This window comes from Danio rerio, chromosome 3, assembly GCF_052040795.2.
Source record: "Danio rerio strain M-AB ecotype USA chromosome 3, GRCz13ab, whole genome shotgun sequence".
In the NCBI taxonomy this organism is placed as follows: Eukaryota; Metazoa; Chordata; class Actinopteri; order Cypriniformes; family Danionidae; genus Danio; species Danio rerio.
In genome coordinates this window covers 3,562,733-3,578,683 of record NC_141023.1, presented here as the reverse complement: position 1 = coordinate 3,578,683, position 15,951 = coordinate 3,562,733, and the positions used below count along the sequence as shown (strand labels likewise).

Below are 15,951 nucleotides of genomic sequence, written 5' to 3'. Positions count from 1 at the left end.
ACGTTTTACTGTCCATTCTGTTTACATTTAATTTACACATTTACACATAAACACACATTTTAGTTGTCCACAAGTTGGCGCTGTTGTATATAATTTTTTATATATAAATTTATATGTAGTTTATATTTATAAATTTGCATGTAGTTTTTAAGTTTGGTTTCAAGTGAAACAGAAAATTTGTTCATTTTGTTGTAACTGGAAAAAAAGTTTTTTTTTCCTGTCAATTTTAATCCATCTGAAAGTGTCAAAATATAAGAGATTATGTTGCAATTGTGAATAAATTGTCAAATGTATCGAATGTCCTTACATATATTATTGACAAAAAAACTAATCTGACCACACAATGCTGCTGTCTATTGAGGGTGTCAGATAATAATAGCGTGTGTGATTATTGAAGTGTCTCAGTCATCTGATACTTTCAGAAAATAAAAGTATTTGTTTAATGAACATAAGACAATTGCATGAATTATGTTTTCAACATTTTTCCATTTGCAGATAATAAAGACTAAGCAGTAAGAGGTTTGGAGTTCTTTATTGAGAAACGACAACACAACACAGAGCGGATTCTATTTGCATGGGACCCATTACAATGGTGTCGTGACCTTTTATGGTTCCAATCGAAGATCGACCTCTACTCATTTGCCATGGAAGCTGCATGGACTGGTTTTAGGGATTTTTCAAAGACAAAAGGTCATATATATAATTTTTTCTCTCAGATGACACTTTTTAGAACAGAATTCAGACACTTGTAAAATACATTTGCTGACTGTTTACTGTTATCAATTTGCACTGCAGTACAATATTTTAGTTCAGATGATTTTAAATCTAAACTGACCCAGTTACTAGCTGACTATCAAGACATCTACTCCAAGCATCCATTGGACTGTGGTGTAGCCACTGGCTATGTGCACCGTATATGACTGATGGAGAATTGACCCTTCCAATCGCCTTATAGGTGAGTACCACCTGCCCACTATGAAAACTTAAGGCAATTTCTCACTGACATGTAAGAAAATGGTATCATCAGAAAGTCTTTAAGCGAGTACGCATCACAATTGGTGATGGTGTGGAAAAAAAAAATGGTGGATTGCTGATGATGCTTGTAATTTTCGGAGAATTAAATTTTTCAAAGCTTCTGTGTTGCCATGACAATCTTCTTGTTTTTGCGCCATCTAAAAGTAAGGCTCTGTCCAGGCTGAGCACAGTGTTTGAGACTGAGGAAGAACAATTTCAAACTTTCACCTAAAAAAATTTATTTTCTTCAGAGTTAAGTAAAATTCCTAGGCCATATCAGTGACAGTGGAGGTGTGTCTGTTGATTCAGCAAAAGTGGAGGTCATCACAAGGATAACAGCACAAGATCTGATGAATAATGATGTCTGCGCACCATCTGTCAAAAGGATGAAATCTTTCTCTGGCATGGTATTTTATTACCAACACTTCATTCCTGACTGCTCATCTATCTATAAACTTCTTTTCGGTCTTACAGCAGGACAGAAAAGAAAACGAAAGTTGTCTAAAGACACATTTTAAGGCACTTACTGTTACTTTAACCCTGCGGATTGGACTACAGAGTGTCAGGTCGCTTTTGACAAACTGAAGGCTGCTTTACTGGAGTTTATCATGCTTGTCATACTGACTTTAATGAGCCCATTCTATCTGTTGATGCTTCATTGGACAGGCTAAGGGCTGTATTGTCTAAAGTGCCAAAATGTGAACTACGAGCCAGACCCATTGCTTTCGCAAGCAAGACCCTCAGTACATTGCAGTAAAGATATTCTGCTAATAGATTTAATTTTATGGCTGTAAATTGGAGTGCTATGTGAGAAGTTCAGCCATTGGCTGAAAGGCCACAAATTTATCACTCGGACAGATTATACGGACATCAGAGTTCTTTGTCAGTCACACTGCAGTTGGACAGATGGAGTTGAGTCAAGAGCCCTTCATTTAGTCCATCATGTTCAGATAATATTGAGTTGTTAGGAGACTTTACCAGTGCTCCCTGCTCAGGAGCTCAAGGACAGTCAACAGGAAGATCTGACAATATCCAAAGTGTTGTCAGTCTTGATTAGACAGAGACATCCATCAAAAAGAGTTAGGCATGGTAAAGGTGCTCAAGTGATAAGACTGTTGAAACATCAGAGTAAGTTAGAAGTTAGAGATGATGTGCTGTATTGAGTGATGAAAGATCTTATGTCTAAAAGGAAAAGATTACAGTGTGTGCTGCCTGAGGAACAAAGCTTTGTCTGGTATCCATGATCTCGCTGGCCATCAAGTGCAGGACCGTACTATTTCCCTTGCATGACAAAGCTTTTATTGGCCTGATATGGAAAAGAATATCAGATAATGTAGTAACACCACCTCTATGCATGCAAGATGTTACACTGAGGGAGTTCACAGAATTTTTATTTCACACATACTGAAATTAAAATAAACTTCACAAGCCTGTTTTTCCCTTTTTCCTTCTTTAATTTCTCTACATGTGTATACAGTATTTAGTCCACACAAACAAAAGTAATCAATATCCAAAACCAAGCAGTCATTGAATGTAAACAGTCTGTGTAAATGATATAGATGGTTGGGTGAATGTTGCGAAGATGGATTTGAGTGCGATGCAATAAGATCCACTTTCTCTCACTGGGAAAACGGTAGTATGAGGAATTTAAGAGTCACTGACCGTCATTCCACATGTACACATATAGTTCATTTGCCAATGAGAAGCATAAAGAATGTTGAAACCAAATCATTGCAGTCCATTAAAAGCACCAACAAACACCTCATCTGAACATCTCTAGGACAACAGGTCCTGTCTACATAATAAATAAACATAGGGCAAATCACAACCAACCATTGAAAATACTTTCAAACTTAAAACGTATTCAATACTCACATTTGAGCAGCAACAATAATGTTCTCAAAACAATCAGAACCGGAGTGGGTCGGTAGCCTCAGTTCACCATGTGGTTCCCTCTACCAAACACGACTCACTTGCTCTATGGTGAGCTGGAATATATCCAGTTCTCACTCCCCTCTAGTGCAACCTAGTGGCCTGTAGTAATATTGCTACCAGTGCTTCTCGCATCACAAGAAATTAAAACAACAATTAAAGCATGTAACGTTTGTTCGTTACAATGTGTTGAATGCTGTCAAAGGTTCGTCCTAGCAAAGACACCAGAACCTGCTGCTCATGCCCATTGGAGAATATCAAGAGCACAGTCCCGATGGACTGCGAATGGCCTGTTTCCACTAGTGGGACAGTACGGTTTGGTTTCCACTGTCAAAAGGCATACCAAACCATACCGTAACACTTTTTCAGCACCCTTTCGAAAGGGTACCAAACACGAGAATGGGTGTCAAAAGGTGAAGCTACTGTACACGTGCAGCTGAACGCTGATTGGTTACAGAGATATGTCATGAGCTTGTGAAGCTAGCCAGAATGAAAATAAAGGAACCGCCATGTTTTAAATACATAGCCGAGACATTACACCGGAATACTATATGCATATAATAACGAGCCATGGATAACCCAAGCTTAAACAAACTTTGTTGTTGTTGATGTAGAGCCACAAAGCCAAGAAGAACAAAATCTGCCGTGCCCTGATGTTGTTTTACAGGGCCGTCTAAAAGTGCAAGCGGTTTTCGCTTTCTCCAGGTAGCTCACGATCACATCTATATTTGATATTATGAACTTCTTGAGCTGATGATAATAACGTGTGTGTGTGTGGTTATAGAAGTGTATTCGTCATTTGCTCCTTTCAAAAAAGAAAAGGATGATGAGGAGAAGCCCGACAAAACACAGGAACAAATTGTTTCAGAAACCTAAATTATGAACAAACTTCCATGTTTATCATCGCCTTTTGGACTATTATGAACTCAGAATGACAAAATTACTTTCTAATGCTAAGTTCAGACTGGATGATTTTAGCCTTGATTTTGACTCACCGATAGATTGAGAAATCGTCAACAAATGTCTGAAATCACAGGCAAATCAGTGCTTGTTCACATGTGTGATAATCCCACTACCAAGAACTATCAAGGACGCAATATGAGAGAATCGCCAATGAGTTGCAGACACCCATGAGATATTTGGCATGCTAAATATCTGGAGCTGTCGACGATTTAAACCGTGCCGTGTAAAATATGTTCTGACTGAAAATAACATTAGTGATCACCTACAGCCAATAAGAGGGCAGCATCCACTAGTACGGATACCTGCAGGCCAGCAGGGGGCAGGGGGACAAGTTAAAAGTGCTCATTTTCAGTTTATTTTAGTCTAAGAAATGGTTTATAAAATAGTGTAAATTTGGCAGGAGCACCGTGTCTGTTTGACGTGTCATCTGATCAATATCACAATCAGGTCGAAAAGTAAAAAAAAAAAATTGAAGAGATTGTTAATTCTTTTCAAAAGCCAGGTGAGCAACACATTTCTAATGCTAAGACCTTTTTCCATTATGTTGTCAATAACGAAATATTTACTACCTGACCTTGCGTGGTTTCCATGTCAGTTTTTTTTTTTGGCTGTGAGACGTAGTTTGGATAAATTTGTCTGATTCTTCCTATTTTAAAGTCATGCAGTGTGAACTCTCCTGTTGCCGATCCATCCTACAGTGTAAAGACAGCACCGACAGAACGCTAACCCAGATAGTCATGCAATGTGAAAACATCTGTGACATGACTGCTTTGAAAATCATGCAATCTGAACTCATCATAACAGAGGCTACATGTGCTGCTGAAGATTACAGACACAGATGAGAGGTTTGCACTGACTGTGGGCTATATGTTGCATGTTGTTTGTATTTGAACCTAAATAGGGACTAAATGTCTTCTGTGTGTAGTTTTTCTGTAGTTGGTAACATATTGGAGACTGTAAGGGTCTGTATCTGTTCATATATGCTGCATTTATTTATTTATCTTATATATTTGCAGAGGTTACAGAAGGCTATTTCGCATCATTGATCTGCAGTTATAATTAAATTCTGTTCATATAAAGGTTAGTAATGAACATTTATACAGCAGTATTTATCAGTATAAAGCAGCTGTTTTGTAACAATTGCTTTTCATATCATATGTGAACGACTTGTACAGCTTTACTGTAGACGTTTATTCAAGCAAGAATGATGCTGACTGAAAATTTCTGTCGTAGACCACGCCCACTAAAAGGGTACCCTACGTAGTGGAAACGCAAGCCTGATAAAGGTGACCCGTACCATACCATAGTGTACCAGTCTGTGGAAACAGGCCATAACATGTATTGATTGAGAATATCTTTTTGGTACATTGGAATATTTTGAGGAAAATAAGGAGGGGTGAATGTAACAGAGTTATTGTATATTATTATTTTATATTATATATATTTAAGTTTGTGTATATTATTTTTCACTCAAAATTCTTTTTTTCTATTGAGTATAACTGTAATTTTATTTTATTTGATATTATTATATCAATTATTTTATTCTTTTGGGTTCATACTATAACAGTATTAAACTTTTTTAGCCTAAAATGTTATATACTTCTTTTTTTATTAAATGGTCCCCAGTAAAATATTTTTTCTTAACCAAGTAAAATATAAAAGCTCAGACTGAGAAAGCAAATCGTGTTTATATTCAAAACAAATAAAGTGGATTTACATCAGCTTTAGTCAGATAAAACAAGTTTTATCTCACATCCAAAACTCTTCTTTTGAGGACACAAATGAAAAAGTTTTTAGCTGGACATCATCTCTCTGATCCGTTGATCGCTATGTAATCCAACACACTATCTGAATCCACAAGACTGATTTTTATTTATTAATTGAAGGTCAGATGAATATATATATATATATATATAGTGCTGTCAATCGATTAAAAAATTAACTAATTAATCGCACCTCTTTAAAAAAAATTATCACGATTAATCGTGATTAATCACATTTAAAATACTGAAACTTGTAATTTTGGCTATTTAAATGTAAAAATAATGTAAACACAAGACAAAAACGTATTAAATTCACAATATAATTGTTTAATAGAGCTTTTGTTTAACTTGTAACACAGATTTCTTCATGCAAACAACAAACCCACAATAAACCATCAAGATCCTGCTTGACAGCCATATTTATTACAGAAATTAAAACACAGGCATGTTAATGACATTTAAATTTCAAAACAATCAATGCCAATAAAGAAAACATTGATTTCCATGTTGGATTCTAAGTGGACTGCAAAAAAATGCCAAAATACAGGAATTGCAGATATGGAAAATGAAAAATTATAATAATAAACTATAGAATACAAACTGTTGCACTCACTGTAAAGTTTTATTGCTGTGAGTTGAGAACATTAATTATAGAGTAGAAACAATTTTGCTTAATCCTCCTTTACATTCATCCAGTTGCTAAGACTAGGAGTATCCCGCAAGTGCACAGACTCCCAAATGCCCGCAAATGAATGATAATTTCTTGCAAACCGGTCGTTAAATACATTGCACACCCCTCTCGCCCCTACTCAGATACGTCGCTCACTCCACCCCTGACACCCCTCAACGGGCCTGACACAGACACACACACAGACACACACACAACACACAACGCGCTGCAGACGTTTTGGCCCCAAGGGCCTTCCCTACTGGAGTGACTCCACTCAGATTCAACACGCATGATCACGTTCATCAAATTTGCTTAAACTAAGCTTCCTAAAGTATTACTGTATTTCACAATGATTCTGACACAACAACGCGAAGCATACGCTTTCATTGCGTTTAATGAGGAAACACACTAAACTTGGAGGGCGCATGCTGAAAGGCAGAGTAATGCCCTGTCTTTGACAGCTCGCGACTTCACCAGACGTTCTGAGTACATTTACATAAGACACCAATACTCCGATTTTAATAGGATTAGGATAATACTCTAAAAATTCTATCGTGTAGCCTTAAAAGGAACCTTAGCTTAAAGGAACACCGAGTCACGAAATGCGGAGGATTTTCTTTCTGTTCGCCATTCGGTATCAACTTACAACAGATTCGAAAGTTAAAAATGAAACACCCGAAATTGCATGAAACTTTGGATAACCTGTGATGCAACTAATTGTTTTATACTGGAACTTGCCTTCAAAAAGTGCTTCCTTGGTCTTATCCACATTTATTGCATGCTGAACACATCTACCACAACAGGAGGTAAAAAAAACCTGAACTGCGTTAATTGCGTTAATTTTTTTAAGAAAAATTAATCGCATGCGTTTACGTGTTAATTTTGACAGCGCTAATATATATATATATATATATATATATATATATATATATATATATATATATATATACAACATAGCCACCACAACCTTTATCAAAATGCCCTTAGTACCAAAAGTTATTTTTAACTTCTCAACAGGACTTAAGTGCACAAACAGCGGTGAAGCAATTATTCAGCTGAGCATGCAAAAATGTCATGTAATGTAATGTGTCATGTAAGGCAATCATGGTCTTAAGTGTCCTATTAATTTGTTCTGTTAAGTTTGTTTGAGGGTGATAGGCTGTAGTCAACTTTTGAATGACCCCCCCTTCCAATGTTTGCACACCAGGTTTATGAGATTAGTGGTAAACTGAGCACCTCTGTCAGATATTAAGTAAACTGGAGTTCCCCTTCGGTTGGGTTGGTTGTGCTATAGGTGGATTTGATCTTGGAAAATCCATCTATGGGAGGATTCAGTTCAGAAGCCGCTTCTCTGAAAGAGTATTGAACGGGCCAATGAAAGCAATGAATTGGCAGCGTAAGCTTGGGAAGGTGTGCTTCATTGCCAATTATCCCAGCATATAAGCACACCTGGAGCGAGCAAACGCCATCCTTTTCGCTTGAGAGACTTTTTGATTGAGTCGATGAGGGACTTCAGAGCGAACGAGTGTCTCCCGGTCCAGAGTGGGTTTTCACGGCGGCAAACGGTCGAGCTGGGTTTCTCCCTTGCCTGCGGTTCTTTGGGTCCGGTCCTCCAGAGCGGTGTGTATAGTTGCAAACTTTCCTAAAAGAGCAACAGAGTCGTGCAGCACGTCCTTATCAGGATGGCGCTCCGATTGTGCATTTCTGGATGCGGGGGTTTCCTGGCTCCGGATGATGGACACAATCACTGCATTGCATGTTTGGGGGTCCAGCATGTTAATGTGGTGCTCGCGGGCGGTTCATACCGTCACTGCGATGCCATGACCGTTGCACAGCTAAGATCGCGGCTAACTTTCGTAAGAGAGCGAGCCACCCCAGTTGCCTCCTGCTCTGCAGCGGGCGCTCGGGCAGATCTGAGGGTTTCAGCGAGAGATAATCCGCTGCCCAAGGGCTCGCGGACCTCTCGCTCCTCAAAGCGCTCCATCCAAGCTTCGGGCAGTGGGAGTGATCCGTCTAACCAGATGGTAGCTCTCACGCTCGCAGACACCGGGGACCAGATGTCCACTGCGGCATCGGAGGGTGGGCTATCACTGTCCGACGAATATCCTGACCCGCTCGCCCCCTCCAGGTGAGCAGGGCAGGTGAGCGCCGTCAAAATGGATCCTGAAGCGGACATGTTAGCCGTGTTTTCCTGGGCTGCTTCGGCCGTGGGGTTGGAGCTGGTTCATCCCCCAGCTCCGCAGCCGGACCGACTAGATGGGTGCTACGTGGAGGACCAGAAGGCGAAACCTCTCGTCCCCTTCTTCCCGGCAGTGCACAGTGGGCTCACGCAGTCTTGGAGGGCTCCTTTCTCTGCCCGTGCTGCGTGTCCCTCCGCCCTCACCGCCCTCGACGGTGGAGCTGCCAGGGGGTATGAGGCGATCCCGTCAGTGGAGCGCGCTATCGCGGACAATCTTTGTCCGTGGGGCGCCCCTACTTGGCGTGGTCCGCCCCGTCTCCCATCCAAGGCCTGTAAGTTATCTGCCTCCCTCGGAGCCAGAGCTTACAAGGCTGCGGGCCAGGCTGCTACTGCCTTGCACACGATGGCCACCTACCAGTCTACCAAGCGCAGGCACTGGCCGAGCTGCATGAGGGTGGGTTTGACCCAGGCTTATTACATGAGCTGCGCACCACGATCGACTATGCTCTTCGGACTACTAGGTAAGCCGTGTGTGCGCTGGGGAGGACGATGTCCACACTTGTGGTTCAGAAACGCCACCTCTGGCTAAACCTGGCCGATATGCACGATGTTGACAAAGTTCGTTTTCTTGACTCGCCCATATCCCAGGCTGGCCTGTTCGGCGACACCGTTGGTGAATTCACCCAGGCGGTGAAAGAGCAGTGGGATGCGATGGGTAATGTCATCTGTTGGCAAAACCGTAAGCCTGCTCCGCCCGCTGAGCCATCCACCTCCGCTGCTTCTCGCCGAGGGCGCCCGCCAATGAGTGCTGCCCCGCCCCCGCTTGCGCCTCCGGCCAAGCGGGCACGTCAAGCACCTCGAAAGCAGGCAGCCCCCCCTGCCCAGGGCGCCGTTAAGTCCGGTAAACGGACCGTGAAGCGTCCCTGAGACAGGCCATCCGGAGAAGAGGAAACTTGCTCTTTCCCTGCTGGAGGGCGGGGCCCCGATTCCAACGGTACTTTTCAGTGCCACCAAAACATCAATGAAAGAGCACTTTTCCCCTTCCCCGGATGTGACATCACGAACCTTGCCAGTCCGGGACGCGCTGCCTTCCGGCTCGCAGGTTCTACGTGCTTCGCCAGTGGCTCACGAGCGCTGGGCAGACGGTCTCCTTTCCCTCAGCCCTCCGGCCCCCTCTGCGGAGTCAGGGTGCGGAGCCAGAGCGAATCGCTCTCCTCCAGCTCTTCCGCGGATCAGCACACCCACTCTGCGCTGCCCCACCGCTGGTACGTCAGTGATTGTAGCGATGACTCCATTAGCGAGGGCTCTGCCTGCCTGGTTAGCGCGGGCCAGCCCCTCACGGTGGCTCATACGCACAATCAGACTCGGTTACGCGATTCAGTTCGCGAAACAGGCGTCTTGCGAGAGGAGATTGCTGCCCTCCTGGCGAAGGGTGCAATCGAGCCAGTTCCTCCAGCCGAGATGGAGAGTGGGTTTTACAGCCCATACTTCATCATACCCAAAAAGAGCGGTGGGTCACGGCCAATCCTAGATCTGCGCGTTTTGAACCGCTGTCTGCACAAGCTGCTGTTCAGAATGCTCACGCAGAGGCGCATTCTCCAATGTGTTCATCCTCGGAATTGGTTTACAGCCATAGACCTGAAGGATGCGTTGTTCCAATGTCTCCATTCTTTCACGCTACCGCCAATTTCTGCGGTTTGCATGGCAATACAAGCATGGCAATACAAGGTCCTCCCCTTCGGGCTCTCTCTGTCTCCGCGGGTCTTCCCCAAACTTGCGGAGGGTGCCTTAGCGCCCCTTCGGCTCGCGGGCATCCGCATAATCAATTATCTTGACGACTGGCTGATTTTAGCCCACTCGCGGGAGCAATTGATTATGCACAGAGACAAGGTGCTTCGGCATCTCCACCTACTGGGCCTTCAGGTCAACCGAAAAAAGAGCAAACTTGCCCCCGTGCAGAGGATCTCTTTTCTCGGGATGGAGCTGGACTCGGTCACCATGGTAGCGCACCGGGGAACGCGCTTGCCTGTTGCTGGGCTGTCTGAGAGAGCTCGACAGTAAAATAGTGGTCCCACTGAAGTTCTTTCAGAGGCTCCTTGGGCATATGGCATCCGCAGCCGCCGTCACGCCGCTCGGATTGCTCCATATGAGACCACTCCAGCACTGGCTTCACGATCGAGTCCCAAGACGCGCATGGCACGCGGGCACACAACGAGTCTCTGTTACTGCGCTGTGTCGCCGCGCCCTCAGCCCTTGGAACGACCCCTCGTTCCTACAGGCCGGTGTACCTCTAGGACTGTCGTACAGCCCTGTTGTTGTTTCAACAGATGCTTCCAACACGGGCTGGGGGGCCATGTGTCGCGGGCATGCAGCTGCGGGCCTGTGGACGGGTGCCCAGTTGCATTGGCATATCAATCGCCTAGAGCTGTTGACAGTGTTCCTCGCTCTCCACTGCTTTTTTTCCAGTGCTAGAGCGGCAACGCATGCTGGTCAGGACGGACAGTACGGCGGCATATATCAACCGCATGGGGGGTATGCGCTCTCGCCGCATGTCTCAGCTCGCCCGCCGTCTGTTCCTCTGGAGTCACCCGCGGCTGAAATCACGCCATCCACGTTCCAGGCACGCTCAACTGTGCCGATGCGCTCTCACGACAGCTGTTACGCCCTGGAGAATGGAGACTCCACCCCTGAGTCTGTTCAGCTGATATGGGTGCGATTCGAGGAGGCCCAGCTCGATCTGTTTGCTTCCCCCGAGAACGCTCATTGCCAGTTGTTTTTTTCCCTGACCGAGGTCTCTCTTGGCACAGATGCACTGGCCCACAGCTGGCCTTGGGGCATGCGCAAGTATGCGTTTCCCCCAGTGAGACTGCTCGCGCAGTTACTGTGCAAGGTCAGGGAGGACGAGGAACAGGTTCTGCTAGTTGCACCCCTCTGGCCCAACCGGACCTGGATATCAGAGCTCTTCCTCCTCAAGACGGCCCTCCCCTGGCAGATCCCTTTGAGAGAGGACCTACTCTCTCAGGGACAGGGCACCATCTGGCACCCTCGCCCCGATCTTTGGAACCTCCACGTGTGGTCCTTGGACGCGAGGAAGACTTAGGTAACCTACAGAGTGTTGTGGTTAATACCATCACTCAGGCTAGAGCCCCCTCCACGAGGCGCGCCTACGCCCTGAAGTCGAGTTTATTCACTGAAAGGTGCGTCTCTCGCAGAGAAGACCCCCGAAATTGCCAGATTAGTGTTGTGCTCTCTTTTCTTCAAGAGAAGTTGGACAGCAGGCTGTCGCCCTCCACTCTCAAGGTTTACGTGGCCGCCATCTCCGCTTATCATAACGCGGTAGCTGGCGGCACCGTGGGAAAGCACAACCTCATCATCCGGTTCCTTAGAAGTGCTAGGGGAATTAATCCATCCCGCCCCCCTCTCATGCCCTCTTAGGATCTTGCCCTCGTTCTCACGAGTTTACGCACAGATCCCTTTGAGCCACTCAATTCAAGCAGAGGTGAGCCGTGTCGCCCGGGAGTGTGTGCACACTCTACTCGGAGCGTTGCATCCTCTTGGGCTCTTGCACGCGGCGCCTCTCTAACAGACATTTGTAGAGCTGCGGGCTGGACGACACCCAACACATTTGCAAGGTTTTACAATCTGCGAGTGGAGCCGGTTTCCCCAGGGGTATTAGGTAGCCCTTTGGTGATTGAGGAAACAACCTGGTAGGGTGTTGAAACACGCTTGCTGTGCCATTCTCCCTAACACGAAGATACGTGCGCCTTTTTTTCTGTCCCTAAAGTTCCCCATCAGGTGAGCCCTGCAGATTCCTCTATGGCCCCCAGCACTGACTCAGCGGAGGAGTCATTTGCTGGCCCACTACATTGTTGGTCTGCCCGCGTCTTGGGTATAGGTGTCTGCTATGTGTGATCCCCACTAGGCGATCCCATATGCTTGTTCCGCCACGGTTAAGTCCCCCCCACTGGGTGGACCCATGTCTTCCCTCTCCGCTAACCACTTTTTTTCTATGCATACTCCCCCTTTTTAGGGCTAGTCCATATGTAAATTCTGCTATCTATTCCCCCTGGGTAGCGGATGGCCTCCGCAGCGTCCTCCCTATCGGGACTGCACCTTCCCAACGTACTGTCGTATTTTCCTAGAATTATCTAGATGCTCACGACTTCCCAAAAAATATATCTAAATCCGTAAAACTTCTGTTAAAGTGGGATAAGTTAGGGCCATGGACACGTTGGAGGACCGCACCTCCCATGATGGGGGTGCGTCACGCTTGCTTGACTATCCCCTCATCGCGGGCGTTGGTAAGGTGCAGTCATTATGCTGTTTTTCATAGGTCTCCCATTTGTGGATTTTTCAAGATCAAATTGTTACAATCCTATGTTTGTCTTGTGTCATCTGTTTTTTTTCTTGTTCCTGTTTTGCTTGGAACACATCCAATTGGCCACTTCCAGCTTGCTTGATCCTGATTGGCCTACAGTGTTTTAAAAAGCCAAGACACCACTTCCTTGGCAGCCATCTTGTTTTTGGTCACTTGCTTGTATTTGTTTAAATGTTTGAATGTGGTATAGTGCAGAGTTTTTGGATGTGTTAGTACTGGGAATATTAGGATTTATGAGTACTGTTTGTTTTGTTTGACTTCTGAGATTATATTGAGAATTATGAGTACTGTTTGTTTTAGTGTTTGCATTGTTTATGATACTCTGTTCCACCGGCTTGTTTGACCTTTGTTGCCTGCTGACATTGAGTTTGGAAAGTCCTTCAAATATGGTTGCCTGTTTTTGTAAATAGATTGTAAATAGTATAAATATTGGGATAGTAAGGAGTTTGACGCCATTTTCTTTGTAAAACATTTTGGCCTCTGTTTTTGTGTTAGGTAGTTAGGGAAGTGAATTGTACTTTCTTTTCTTTTATTTTTAATCAGGTAAGTTAGAGATTTAATATAAAGGAATTTTTGTTTGTTATTTTGGCCTTGTCAGCTCCCGAATTTAAACCCCAATAAATCTTTGAATTAATTTTTGTTGTCTTGTCTTTCATGTTGTGCACCACCCCTAGACGGTGCGTAACACAAATCCACCTAATAGCACTGAAGTTCCCCAACCGAAGGGGAACGGTCGAGGTTACAGAAGTGTTATATTCCATCGCCATAATGACTGTCTTTTAGCTGTTAGAAAGTCTCTTCAGCTTAAAAGGATGGCGTTTGTTCGCTCCATGTGTGCTTAAATGCTGGGATAATTGGCAACGAGGCACACCTGTGCAAGCTTACGCTGCCAATTCATTGCTTTCACTGGCCCGTTCAATACTCTTTCAGACAAACGGCTTCTGAACTGAATCTCCCATACGTGGATTTTCCTAGATCAAATACACCTATAGCACTTCCGTTCCCCTCCTCGGGGAACGAAGGGTTACTTCTGTAACCTCGAACGTGCCCACTATGTAAAAACTTTTATCAATGAGGATCCATGCTATATCAGGAGTTTTTGCAACCCTTAACGGAAAGTATTCAATCCATTCAGAACAGTTGTCCACAATGACTAACGGATGCTCATTCTGTTAAGGACTCTTTGGGAATAGGCCCATAAGGTCAACAACCAACATGTGTCCTGGCTCCACTACAGGAGTAGCTTGCAAGTAGCCTGACAACTTAGATAGGGTTGGTTTGTACTTTGGCATGTTAGATTTCCCTTGCAATACTTCCACACTTCTGCCCTTTAACTGGGCCAATAGGCTACATCCATCAATCTCAGCAATGTATTAAGCCATCCAAGATGTCCACTTAAGGGGTTGTCATTTAAGTATCACAAAAATTCCATTCTCAAAAATCTTCTAAAAAATATGAAAACTATTTTTAAAATGCAAATGTTTTATCATTTAACATAATTTTTATTTTTTTGAAATTTGTTAAAACCTTTTTTTTTTTTAATTAAACAAGGAAGCCTATAGGCAAATAACAAACTGGCCAGTACATGAAGCTTTCCTCTGTCATAATTTGGCCACTTGAATAATAAGAAAAAATAAAAAAAATAATAACAATCCAACTTTTTGTTTTTCGAACCCCCTTAGCTAGGGGCTCGAAACGTAAAAAATTGTATTCATTCATTCATTCATTCATTCATTTTTTTTTTTTTGGATTAGTCGTTTTAATAACCCCCTGGGGTTGAAGACCGCGTATACAAGTTTTTACCTCATTGAGCTGAAATGAACCTAAATTACACTTTCAGTTTTGATCGTACAGATAAGATCAATACATCAATTGAATCTGTTAGGTGTCTAGTTTTAAATGTGTACATTCACAACAAAAACAAATGTGTTTGCTTTTGCAAAACAAGGATAATAAACAGTGTAGTCAATCTGTCTTTTCTCTACGTGAACTGCATTTAGAAACGCGTCAGTAAAATGTGCTGAAACAGACATGAGAAACATATCTTTATAAAGCTTGAAGTGTCTACTTTTAAATGCAGTGAGTGCATGTTGAAAACAAATATTGTTTGATAAAGTAATCAGTATGAAACCAACGCTGTCTAGTTTCTCAGTCTGAGCTCATTAGAGTTGCGACCACGCCCACGATGCTTTGATATTACAAATAGCCTGCATGAGAAGCGCGCAACAGTAGACTGTCAGGAAAAACACGTCATTAAAATGAACTAAAACTCAGCAAATACTCGACAAAGAAACATGTGAGATGTTTCTAAAGAAAGCTTGATATGTCTACTTTTGCATTAACCAATTCAAGTCGAAAACAAATAATCTCCTTTCATGTAATCCGTATAAAAGTAAGGGCAGGTACTGATTCTCCTGTCGCCTCATTACAGCAAACATGATCCCGCCTGCAGTGAAGGCGCAGTTCATATGGAAATGAACTGAAGGGAGCCTGCCAGGTGATTATGTACACGCTCCCCGAGACATGGCATCAAACGACAAGCTTTATTATAGTTACTTATTTTTGTTTGAATGATGGCGCGCTACACGGTGAAGAAGCACTGTACTAAACAGCGACAAAGAATTTACCTTCTCCTCAGAGGAAGAGCGCGACTCTGATAATGAGCGCATACATTTTGAAGAATGTCTAGACCAGGGGTGTCCAAACTATGGCCTTTTTATAAATATTAATAGAATCTGGCCCGCTATACAAAAATTAACGTAATTCAACAAATATCCACCGGGTGTCGCTATGACGCGCCTTCAGTTAAGCAGCAGTTCCTGTAATAAAGCAAAATGAACCGAACAAACTGAAGGAAACATAATTGATAATCACGTTTTGGTGAGCCATGACACAACCAAGAAAAAGGAAAATCAACAGTGAGTGCAGGAAATTTCAGTCATGTTGGGGCAAAGAATATTTCTTCACAGAGGTCAGTGGAATATGTGTCTGTTTAATTTGCCAGGAATCAGTTGCAGTAATGAAGGAACATAATATTAAAAGACATTATGAA

At 43.6% G+C, this 15,951-nt stretch overlaps 1 protein-coding gene across 3 annotated transcripts in view; it reads left to right on the top strand.

The window, feature by feature from the left end:
• The window catches only part of myh9b (myosin, heavy chain 9b, non-muscle), a 798,697-nt gene that overhangs the window by 670,470 nt on the left and 112,276 nt on the right, over positions 1-15,951 (top strand). The window lies entirely within an intron of this gene.